This window comes from Camelus bactrianus, chromosome 2, assembly GCF_048773025.1.
Source record: "Camelus bactrianus isolate YW-2024 breed Bactrian camel chromosome 2, ASM4877302v1, whole genome shotgun sequence".
Taxonomy (NCBI): domain Eukaryota; kingdom Metazoa; phylum Chordata; class Mammalia; order Artiodactyla; family Camelidae; genus Camelus; species Camelus bactrianus.
Window position 1 is genome coordinate 11,489,738 of NC_133540.1, and position 12,896 is coordinate 11,502,633.

General features: G+C 46.7%; 1 protein-coding gene across 6 annotated transcripts in view; it reads right to left on the reverse strand.

Moving 5' to 3' along the window:
* The window catches only part of LOC141579467 (uncharacterized), a 198,487-nt gene that overhangs the window by 40,795 nt on the left and 144,796 nt on the right, over positions 1–12,896 (reverse strand). For all 6 annotated transcript variants that reach the window (XM_074375746.1, XM_074375669.1, XM_074375684.1 and 3 more), the window contains 2 exons: positions 11,841–12,412; positions 10,283–10,451 (listed from right to left, as the gene is read on the reverse strand). The gene's annotated coding sequence lies outside the window, so the exon portion shown is untranslated. The remainder of the gene's footprint in view (positions 1–10,282; positions 10,452–11,840; positions 12,413–12,896) is intronic.

A 12,896-nucleotide genomic window follows, 5' to 3' on the forward strand; every position in this document is an offset into this window, starting at 1 on the left:
GAAAAAAAATCAAAATTTTCTTTAATCACAAAAGAGAGAAGATTATTCCCTGAAAATGATAAATGTGCATTTTTTTAAACTTAATGGATCTGGTCAGAATCCACGAATTTAAATATCTGAGTGGATGTTACACGGTAACATGAATTCTGAGTTGTAACAATACACATTCTGTGTAAATAATCTTCAAGGTCGTCTGCTTAAGGCAATTTAAATAATCCCTGTCTCAATAGAATGATACAGATTTCATTAAAACTTCATAGTGCACTAAAAAAAATAAATGAATCCTTGTTACTTTAAGCCATATTCATATATATCATATATATACATATTGAATATGCATCAGAAATAAGCCACCCCCTTTAGTATTCAGAGTTGATCCTTCTAAAATACCTGTCATTGTGACAGCACATTTTTATTAAGCACCTTTTGGGTGCTTTGTATACAAGGCGTCTAAATCTCACAGACAAGGAAAACGATATTACTCAAATTTCACAAATGAGGAAATGTACTTAAGCCATAAAAACAACTTACATATTCATCATCAGGAAAGAAAAGAGTAATGATTTTACTTACAATATTCACTGACAATCTTTTCTTCCATACTAAGACTACATAAAACCAATTCAGTCTTTCTAAGTATTTCTGTCAATAAGGGCCACTAGAGAAAAGCAAGTAACATCACTAGCAATGGTTGGACTTTCAAAGCCCACTTCTCTTTTGCACTATAATTATTTTTAATGTTTTGTTTGTAGTGCTCACAGAGCACTAAAATTAAAAAAAAATTAACTTTTTAAGTCATTACATGAGAATAAAAGTTTTGTAAAAATGTACAATTTTAATTTATGCCACTCTGTCTCACATTCTCACTGGTGTCTCTCCTTTGAAGTCCTCATCAGGCTGAGATCACAAAAATTGGCCATTTGTGGAGTCACAGGAGTTCGGGAATCCACTCAACGGGAGGCTGATTAGAGGAGCAATTAAAAATGCATTCTGTGCAGCCAGGGTTCCAGCACTGAGCAAGCCACTGCCAGCTGTGTGTAATTTGGGACAAGGTGCTCCATCTCTCAATCCCTCAGCTGCAAAAAGGAGACACTGATACCTACCCTCAAACACCTGCTATGAAGTAAAACATGAGGAAAGCATTTTAGCCTTAGGCAGGTGTCCATTCAGAGCGAGTTTGGTCATTATGATGATGAGGATGGGTGTTAATAAATTAAGCTAGACCAGAAAGTAGAAATCACCATAAAGGAGAAACATTTAAATCAATGAGCATTTTCTTTTGGATGGATTGCAGAATATTCTATTGATTTTTTTAATAAACCAAGATTTGTCCATTAATAATAGGTATACAGGTTCATGGACAAGTCTCCAGAAAAAGAATTAGAGGCCTCTAACCTCTGAATACTAAGAAAGTAAAGTTTAAAAAGAATTCTGGGGGAGATTATACCTCATTTGGGAGAGTATGTGCTTAGCATGTATGCGGCCCTAAGTTCAGTCCCCAGTAACTCCATTTAAAAACTTTTTTTTTAAGAAATGGAGAATTAAAGCAAACAGATGGAGGAATGCAGAATGTTTTTAGAGACTCAACTCAGACTTCTGATAGGGAATAAAACATCCATTTCTCAGAGGAAATCTTGAGAACTATGTAAACTGGATCTGAGATGTCTAGTCTTTTAACATTATTGAAGAATTCATATTACCAAGTCTTAAAACTACCTGATAACCCACAGTGGTGATAGTGATTATAACAGCTGCCAACACGGATCGAGCTCCGGCTAGGAATGCTCTGTTCTGACATCACTGCCCCTGAGGCCTCACCAGGCTGAGAGCACTAACTTCGGACATTCACGAGCATCCCGTGTAAGTCCTCAATTTGTGCTTCTCACTCCCCCCTCACCAGGCCCTCTGAGGGAAGCACTGTTATCATCTTCCCCACTCGCAGTTAAGGCCACTAAGGCACAGAGACTAAACCCGATCCAGGTCACACTGGCATTAAAGGACGTGTGTATTTCTGCTGTTTTACTTTTTACAAAGGAATCTGAGATATCAATTCAAGGGAGACTGTTAAATAATCAAGTCTGTCTGGTCTCCACCTCAAAGAGCACATAATATAGATTCCTGATGTAGGATGAGGCTGCCGTCACAAACTGACTCAGCTTGAAATTAATATCCAAGATGAAGCAGCGAATACATTAAATATTCACGATTGTCAACTCTACTCACGGGTCTGGGCCCTTCACTGCCTGAACGGCGGTGAAATCCCTACCCCTGTCAGGGAGGGAAGAGCGGCTCTTCCAGGTCACACCCAGGCTTCACGGGCTGTTTCCCCTCACAGACTGTCGTCAACGATTAAAAAGCTCTCAAGATTTTTACACCATGCAAAACTGAAAGACATTTCTGCAGATGGAGCACTTTCTCAGGCTTAAACAATTTTTGCCTACACTCAGCAAGGGGGAGAAAAGAAACATGACTCTGCAAAGTCTCTGAGCCTCAACACTCACAGGAGTAGAACTGCCTCAGCACAAGATGACAGTTCACATTGCAGGGTGAGAACAAAATAAAGCCGCCCCAACCACAGGCACTCCCAGAGACAGCGCTCAGCAGTCTTCTGCACACTCACGTTTGTGCAGCCCTCACTGCCATCTATTTCGAGAACACTCCATCATCCCAGAAGAAACCCCCTGTCACTATCAGTCATTCCCTAATCCCCCTCCACCCAGCCCCTTGCAACCATCACCTGCTCTCTGCCTCTGCATTTGCCTATTCTGCGCATTTCAGATCACTGAAGTCAACAATATGTGGCCGTTTATGTCTGGTTCCTTTCACTTAACGTGCTATTATCAAGGCTTTTCCCTGTTGAAGTGGTATCAGCATCTCTCTCTTTTTTTTTTTTTAAAACTTTAGTTTATTAAAAGGTGGTAAGTACTATCAAAAAGAGTAGAGTGGAGCATAAGGAGTGGGGATTCAAAGGGAAAAGGGTGGGTTGAGCAGTCAGGGTGGACTTCCCAGAACAGGTGGCCTTTTTCATCTTCCCCTTTATTTTTTTTCCTTTTTATTCACCCTTACGTATGAATAATGGAGATACTACATTCAGTTCATCCATTCAGCAGCTATGTACGGATGACATCCAGAAGAATGAGTGTAAGAGGTGACTAGCAAGGATGGCATTTAAGCAAATGGCAAGAAGTGCTTTAAAATAAAAAGCCAACAAACAGAGGCACAAGGAAATTCAGTCCGTTTCTGAGCAAAGTGCATGCTTGCTTCGGCAGGACTACCGTGCATGGCTGGGGAGGATATTGGCAGGAATCACGGGGAGGGAGTCACCTAAGAAGACTCCCCACCGAAATCAGCTCAGCCAATTCTCCTCCCTCATGTTTCTAGGCTTCTCATTTCATGTAATAGCACTTTAACTACACATCTGATCATGTGCATCAGACCAACTTACCTTGAAGCCACAGAAAATCATTCACTGACCGGAGCAGATCCAGGACAAAACTGTGATGGACCAGGGAGTACTGCAGCATCCCAGCCTGCAGGCACAAACCCCACATGTGCCTTGGTGATGTCCAGAAAGTAAAATGCATGGAAATATCTCACTGCTGGTGCACAACATCTGCCCCCAAATTGCCCCAAAATCATGCTGGTAAAGCACTACTCAACCCTCTCACTACAAAAAAAAAAAAAAATGCTAAGAAGGCAAATTTAGGCTCTGCCATTGAAAACCAGCAACCATCAATGCCAGTATCTGAGCTGGAATGCTCCTGACTTCAAAAACCACTGCGGACTTATTTTTCAAACGGGAAAGCATATATGTATTCCACGTAGATGATATTACAGTAGGATTTTTATTTTCGAAACTTCCAGTTCAAAATTAGCACAAGAAAGATTATGTTTCAGCTTTTAAAAAACTCAATTATCTTCCACTTTCTTAATTTTGAACCTATTATTATTTTATAAATGGAGCAATGCTTCATATTATAAACCAAGTGTTTGGCTTCTGCAAACAAAACCTTTATGACCTCACTATTTCAGAGCAAACTTTAATGATGTTTTGAGAGGTGGGGCCTGGGGCGCTCACTAACAGCCCTTTAAATACTGACAAGAATGTGCTATTAACTAATGCAAAGGCACTAAGTCCACATTAACTAGGAAACCAAAGAAACTACACCAAAGCCTTACTTTATCATTTTTAAATATTCCTATTGTTTGAATATTAAAGTTCTTAAAAGATATGATTTTTTTGAGAAAGACAACAGCTGTATTAAATTTCCTCTCACCAAGAAAGCAATCTTTATCAAGAGTAAAAACCCCTATGGAAATTCAAAAGACAGGACGTTTCTAGCTAAGTGAACATGCAGATCTGAACACAAACATAAATCCTATCAGATCTCACTCGAACCAGCTCAACAAAGTCCTGGGCTACCCTGGAACTTAGCTCTTCTCTTCCAAATGTTGGCTGAGCTAACATCATCACACAAGGCAGGGAAGAAGAGAAGAGGAAAGTCCACCTGGTGGCCTCCATCTGTTTGCTTCAAGCCAAAAGGCGCCGCAAGGGCGGCCCAGCTAACAAGCCCACCCCATAAGGAAATCCGGCATCCACACTGCCCCTGATTTCCCCAAGCAGCCCCGATGCCCCTCTCAAACTTGTGGCCTCCCAGCCTGTGAATGGTCTTCTAATGTCACTCCCCAGTTGGTGGCACCCTCCCCCTCTTCCCCGCTACACACAAACACACACACACACACACACACACACACACACGCGCGGAGCCAAGGCAGCCTTCCCAAAGCATAAATTTGATTACATCACCCCACTTCAAACCCTTCAGAGGCTCCCTGGTAGAGTTCTAGCCCCACCCCCGACCCTGCTCACCCAGCCTCACCTCAGTACCCAGGTCCCCAGTGACCTCAGTGGACCCCTGACCTGCTCCTACTTCCCACTTGCCTCCAGGCTCATTTTGACTGTTTCTCAAGGAAGCCTTCCCTCCCTCCAACCTCCGCAATTTGTTCCTCTGTTCATAGAACATTCTAGGCTAAGTCAACTTCTGACACTGCTAAGCTCCCAAGGAGCATTTTGCTTACTAATGTTGGTCCAACCTCTCTCACCTAGACAATCAGAAGTGTGTGTGTTATGAATAAATGAATGATGGGGTGGGTCTCAAAGGGACAGCCAGACCTGCTCTCGCCCGTCCCGACCTTTCTTACTGTAGAATATCAGAAGCAAAACCAGAAGTACCTTTCCTGAGGGTCACTTCCTGCTGACACCCTTCACTGCCTCCTGTGTCATTTCTAGTAAAACCCAAGCTCTTTGAAAGCCCTCCACCCCAGGCCCTCTCCAGCGTCCTCCCCAGCAGGGGCACCCACAACCCTGGACCACATATGGCACTCTCCCCGATTCCCCAACGCACAAGCCTCAAGGCCTCTACCCGGTCTGCTCTGCCACATGAGCCACAGTCTTCATGCTTTCTACTGGCTGACCCTTACTCTGTCTTCACAACTGAATGTAGAGCCCATTTCTTCCAGGAAGTCCTCTCTGATAATATCCTTTAGGTCTTGGCATGTCTCCCTCTGTAGCAGCACTGCATGGTGACCAACTGGGTGTTTGCTTGCTCCTTTGGGACCACGACCTATTGGGGGCCACGTGGGAAGGAGTGAGAGATTACAAGAGGGGTGGGAGAAGCAAAAAGCAAAAATCACAGCTGAAGTCCCAAATTCAAGGATTCTTTCTCAGAAAAAGAATAAAATATTTCACACGAGTGCAAGTTGGCTACTATTTTTGTGGCTTGCGGAAAGCAAGGGCTTGGTGTTCTAGTCCAAAACCCGGGTTACATGCAAAGAAATGTATATATTCATATCCAAAGGAAACCAGAGCTGCTCAACAACAGTTTGCAGTCAGAATTGAAAGGAATTTTGATAAAGGCAATGTCTCTCTCTCTCTCTTCTTTCTTTTCTGGCATCATATAATTTTAGAAGTATTTGCGTGACTAAGAGATGGCTACAGCCAGTGATTCTGCACTGGAGAGTTTGAGCTGAGGAAGCCCAGATTACATTCACTGTGTAAATGCAATCACACCAACAAACTGACAAGTTCCCTTGTGGAGGAGCTGATGTTCCAAAGCAGGCAAACTCATGCAGTAAGAAAACTCTAAATAAAAAGTAAGAAATTCAATGTTCTGTACTCAATTTCATTAGCTATATGGGCCATTACCTGATAGTATATCTTGTCTAATGAAACCCAAAAATAAATTGTGAACGTTGATTTTCTTCATCTGACTGTTTTATGCTAAATTTGGATATCAAACCCACAATCCATACGGACAGCTCAGGCCTATGCTGCAGCACAGCTACATCCCGTAGAAGAAAGTCTATCAAGGGAGAACTGGAGAGTTTCCCTTCAGAAGCTGCTAAGTCTGGTTTTGCACCTATACATCATTTGCAACCACTTCATCGTCAAAGGAGTAAGATCTTACCTCTGTGGGGCGTAAAGCACTGCGGTGCTTCAGAACAATCAAAGAACACTGAGCTGTGTGAATCAGTCCTGAGGCACTTAAATCGTACTTTTTCGGAAAGGCCCCAAAACTGACCCACTTCACCATTTCACGTACACCAGGGAGGTACCGGAATTAGTAGAGAAAACACGCCCTTGAAGTCTGACAAGACCCTGCTTGAATCCTGTTACAGTATTTACTACCCTCTAAACGGACCATTAACTTAACCCCTCTGAGAAGGCTTGCCAATCCGCAAAAGGGGGCTGCCACCGCCCACCTGGGAGGCATGGATGTGAATGCAACACGCAAGTAGGGCGGCCGACTGGTACCTGACACGGGGCCTGGCTAGTTTCCCTCCGCTGCCCTTGTCCCCCTTTAAACTTGTGCTGCTTCCCCGGTACCAAACCCCCGGAATACACTGCCCGAATATTCTGTGTATCCCAGGATACATGCCTTACCGTTAGGAGGCCAGAAAAACAACTGCCTTCTCCCCAGTCACTATCAATATTCTTAAGATTCTGGATTTTTTTAACCTCTATTTTGCAGGGAGACTATTCCAGAATTTTTCAAGCACCATTCTCCAGGTTGGCTCCCCACCCAGCGCCCATCCCTTCTCACCTCAGATCCTCTGTCTGCCTTCTGTTCATTGGAAAGCGAGTCAGGAAAAGCGGGAACTCCCTAGGCCTCCTTCCCTCCCTGATATGTTAGTGTGACTACCTTCAACACACACCCCACTCCAACTCCAGCTTCTGAGGAGTCTACCCTCCCGGACCCTGCAGACTCTGCAACTTCCCAAGACACACACGTGGCCACAACCCTCCCTTCAGATTTCTTCCTGGCTGGCCCTGCCCACCGCCCGGCCCCTTAAGGATAAATGACATTGCCCTGAAAATCCTAAACGCCGCTGACTGACACACCAAAGCTGCATGGTCTGAGCTTTCCTCCAACCCAGGCACAGACCTGCCCCCCCTCAGCCTCAGTCTGCAGCTCTCGAGATGATCTAATTCACATGCACGGCTGTGAACACCAGCTAAGAATGACGACTCCCAACGTGTATCTCTAGTCCGGCTCCTTCAACTCAGCCCTAGGCTCATAGACCCGAGTGCCTCTATGAAGTCCTAACTTGGATGACAAATGGCATCTTAAAAATGCCTCATGTCCACCATTTACTCTGGAATTCAATTTCTGGCAGGTACCTCCCATGTTCCCCATTTTAGTAACAGACCCAGCACTCACCTATGTGTTTGAGTTCACATTCAATTTCCCCTGTTCCCTCCCTCCAGCCCTGGCCTGGAATATTAGTCCTGTCATTTCCGTTGCTAAGCCCATCTCAAGTCTGGTTCTGCAGGGACCACGGCCGGATCCCCACAGGCTCACAGCAAGGTGCACTGAGTCACAGTCCTCCGAAGGGTGCTCCCTGGATGGGGAGGCATCTCCTGCCGCCGGTCACCACAGAAGGCAATGGATTCTCACAAAGGAGGCTCTGGAGAAGGGACTCAAGGTTCTCCCGTGATCTGAGCTTTGAAGGTCCCGAGGTCTGGTGGAGCTCCTATTAGCAGACACACTTGCCATTGAGCAGATGAGGATGGAGGAGCACAAGCAAGGCTGTCCTCACTCCGACCACTGGGCCCTCGGGAGCCACGGGAAAGGCCTGTGTCCAGGGCACAGCCCAACAATCACAGATCCCAGCCTGCATTTGCTAACCCGGACAGCCTAGACTCCTTCTACTTGCGAGACTTACTTCTGTTCTGTTCCCCCCCGAGAATGTGATGGACTCTTTCAGAATATCTGGCCTGTCTCAAGCGAGACAAAGTCAGTGAAGGATGAAGTGTTCACATTTGGACTAGAGCATGAAAGGAGAAACAAGACCTCATGATCAGCATGATCGTGGTGGCAAAACACTTCCCCTGGGTGAGATGAACAAGGGTGGGGGTGTGAATCCATGGTCTTAGATTGGACAAAGCATCTTCCTTCATGGCTGACTGGGGGTTGGAGACTCACTACCGCAAACTAACCACACGGCTGTCAGTGGGGGACGTCAGCAGCAACAAACACGGAGTCAGCTCTTTAATGCCAACATGGGTTAAAAGTAAAGGCCGGTGCAGGGAGGCCTGCACGGCTGCTGAGGCAAACCACAGACCCGGCTCTGAATGCCCACTGGCTGGAGCAGAGAGGAAGCTACGGTCCCTTTAACAGTCCCTGTGTCCACAAGATCCATGTAAGCCAGCTACTTAGAAGTACATGTTATCCTGATACTCAGAAAAACCAGCCTCGTAAAGGGAACAAAAGAGTGGCATGGATTTTAGACCCAATTCTGCCCCTTTATGAAGGCAAAATAAAGTAAATGGCACGGGGAAGTTGAATGCAAAAAAAAAAAAATATATAACCAAACGGTGACTGATTCCTCCAACATTGTCCCCTGCAGCTGCTCACCCCCAAGCCTGCCACTTCCTCACCAGTGACCGCCGGTCAGGAAGCGCCATCACGCACGTCACACAGAGACAGCCAGGAACTGCGTGCTGAGCACGTTTGTGTAAAAGCAGGAATCGAGCAAGATGCTGCAGACTTTGACTTGACAAGTTTAAATACTCCATGAAAAGAATCCCTCAACAGCCGCCTAAATCAATTCGCATCTCACTTCTTCTAAACAATTAAACTAATTGAATAAGGGTGCATTTGTCACCAAATATAAGGAGGACCAAACAGATTCCTCAAAGCAAAGATTTTAACAGATATCAAACACCAGTGGGTGATGTGCTAACAAAGCAAATATTCCAAAAAATTAGAAAATAACAAGATGACTAGGATAATGCATGGATCAAGGCACCTGAAAAGTTTCTGCTTTTTAAAGCGATGGAGACAGCACGGAGGGCGATCTAGCTATTTCCAATGCAGGATATGCACAGCCACCTTTTCAGACGCAACTGCGCGGTACAAGAGAAAAAGTAATAAAGAAAAAGTAAAGGAGGAACAAGCGAAAATTAGAAACACACAAGAACAAAAATGACTTTGACAGCATGTACAAGAATTTACGTGAGTGTGTGAGGCCAGGGACGCGGGGACGGTGAGACCCACCCTCACCTCCTTCTCCAGGGAAGGCAGGGGCCTGAGGGGAGCGACGCTGCTTGGTGACCCCAACGTGGTCAGCGCCCCTAAACAAAACTCCACATACATGCGTCTAGGCAGCTTTTAAGCCACAAAATGTGGTCGCATTACAGGCTGGACAGTTTTATGCACTTCCAACGATAGTAGCAGGAAAGAATTAGTCTCTGCTCCTGCACCAAAGCATTGTTTTAAAAATTAATGACTGTGGAATAGTAAAAGCAACAATGGAGTAAAAGTGACTGGAGGAGAACGTGTTGACCCGAGCTCACTGGCCGCGTTATCTCACTGACGTTCAGATGCTGGCTGAGCCCTTATGGTACCAAAACAGACAGATCCACCAGGAGGGAGTTTAATGCGCTGCTGTATTTTGATGCCGAGAGCCATGCCTTTTACACGAGGTTCTGGGTAAACAATGGTGACAGTGTCAACACTTTGGGCTAAGCACACATCCAGCTACTCCGCCAGATCCCAAGGGCAGACTTCAAAAGGCAAATACAAGCTGGAATTCTCTGGTGGGTCTGCAGACTCAGAACCAAGCAGTTGCTGAGCAAAAATGTCACCAGTGCCTCCTATGACAAAAGAGGAGGCACTGGCCATGGGGCTTGGGCAGGGCTCCAGGCTTCCACTGCTCACCCACCAGTCTGTCCTGGGGGAGAACATGGTCCCTGCTTACGTTGCACTGATGCACCTACCTTGACTAACGCCTGGGGGCTCAGCAGGAGGTGACATGTGAGGTGAACGGAGCCAGCCTCGGTGTAGCCCGGTGATGGCAGCTGTGCCCACAGCAATGCCCAGTCACCTAAACCTGCCACCTCATCCCCAAGGAGCAGAAGGGGGTGCGGACGTGTAGATCACAGGGCCCTGCGAGGACAAATAAAGATCATGGCCACTACATATCTCACCCCTTACTAAAGTCATAGAGGTATGTCCGGGAGGAACAGAAAATTCATCCAGAGCCCGCCAGGCACCACACGCAGGTGGGACTCGGGCCCCCTGTTCCTCTCACTCACAGGGCTGGTCTGGACTTTCTTTTTATCAATTCTCTGGCATCTTCTCCTCCAACTTACCAACAACCAGAAAGTAGGATTTGATCTTAGGTAAGTTCAAGAATCACAGAGCACTGCCTCCACAGCGGGCCTGTGCCAGGTCCTCCGACCGTCACCTGTGGTACCGCCATGAGCACCCTCCAGACTCAAGGCCCGAGGCCGTAGGCCGTGGGGGCACAGCTTCCCTCAATCTCCCCAGCAAAGGGGGACCATCTCTGGGCAAAGGCATCTCACCTCTTCTGCCCGAGGGAAAGCATGATAGATACACGGGGAAACAGAGCATAAGGTGGGGAGGTAGTAAGCCCAGGAGAGCTCGTCTGCACTTCCAAGGCAAAAGTGGGGCCGTTGACTTAATCACAGGGACAAAGTGAGGATGAATCTTTCCCTGCTTTGTCTCATACTCCGTGATACACCTTTCCCTGCATAAGGAGTTCATCCGGAATTCCCTGGAGGTGTTTCTGATGTCCTAACTTGGCATGCTGGCTGTCGGGGAGGAAGAGAGGGCCTGAACTCAGCAGGTGCTGGGCCTGGGAGCCAGGAGACACCGGCTCCAGACACAGCTCAACCAGCATCTCGTTCTGCCTCTCGGGATTCAGCATCTCATTTATAAGCAAAGGGATGAGACTGTCCCAGGACAGGCTGCCTAACAAAATTGAAATGAGAGCTATGTAAAGAAAGCTTCCCAGTTGCCACATTTAAAACGGTAAACAAAGAAACAATCAAACAAACAAAAAAACAGATACTAGAAACTAATTTTAAGAACAGATCTTACTTAATCTGCTGTATGTAAAATACTATCATTTTGACATGTAATCAATATATGAAAGTAACAAGATAGTTTACATAATTTTTACTAGACAAGTCTCAGCGTCTGATGTGCATTTGACCTACAGCACATCTCAGCCCAGACCAGCCTCTTCCCCAGCGCTCATAGCATCAGTGGCTGTGGCTACTCTATTGGAGAGCAACTCCAGGGGTCCCACCAGGGGTCTTGGCTGAAAAGCGGGAGGAAGTCTCCACACTGACCCTAAAAGGATCTCTCTGAAACAAAGGCAGATTCACTTTTAAATGTCTGGAAACCGTCGGGCTGCACCTCCCTCCGCCCTTGGCTACAAGACAGGCCTCTTCCTTGCTGATCCCTTCCTGGATGTAGGGAAGGAACCCGGCACACAGCCAGGGTGGCCGGGCCTACAGGTAGACTTACCTGTTGTCTGTGTCCAGTCCCATGAAGTCCTCCTTCTCAAACAAGGTGCAGAGGAGGGGGATCCTTTCCCCAGACTTGTCAGGGTCCCATCCAGCCACTTGGACTTGAGCAAGATTAACAGTGACTCAGTGAAGTCCTCGATCCTCTTCTCCACCACCCTGCAGTCCTCGTAGTTTGAAGGCCACGTTGGTGCGTGGCTGCTCGGCTACCTCCCCATGCAGCACAAAGACAAAGAGCTGAGAGTCATTAAGCGTGGTGCCATACAGCTCCTCTGCACATGGAGCTTCTCGAAGGCATTGGCAGAGAGGCAGTCGGTAATGGTGACAAGGCCCACGACCGTGCGGTGGGTCTGGAAGTCACTCCACGCATTCTCGAACGCATAGTGGTGCCTGTAGTGGATACAGAGTGCCCACTGGGAGCCGCACGGGCTGATCTGGCTCACCAAGGAGATTCGTTTATAGATGCAAAAGAAATTGTCCTCTGAAATGATCCCCACGGGTTGGACGACCACGGGGAGAGTCTCGTATTCCTCAGCACACTGCACGTAGTCAGGGATGCTCATGTTGCAGGCCCTGCCGAGAGGGGAGAGGAGATCGAGGTAAATACTGTGCTGTGGGCTGCGGGCGCCTCTGGGTTGCGGTGACCTGGTGTGTACCAGCCAGAAGGCAAGGGAAGCACAAGCAAACCCGGGGGTACAGTTTGTCCTCAGAGTCTGTACATGGCTACCGCAGCTCGGATCACATTACCCAGCTTTCGGTCTAGGCTTCCTGCCCCTGCATAGAAGGGTCATTCCTTGTTTTCTGTTTCCAAGCACCTAGCAAGACCCTGATGCAAAGTCAGTGCTCAACACTGCGGAATAAAGAAATGAACAAAGGAAATGCTTTCCCCACCCCCCTTCGGCAGATTATAAAGAAAAGAACCGCAGTAGGATCAAAAGATCTGGATTTCAACACCAATTTATTTGAACTCCTAAACTGCAGAATAATGGATAAGAAAACTTGCCTTGGGGAAGAGGGTACAGCTCAGTGGTAGAGCACATACATATCATGTACGAGG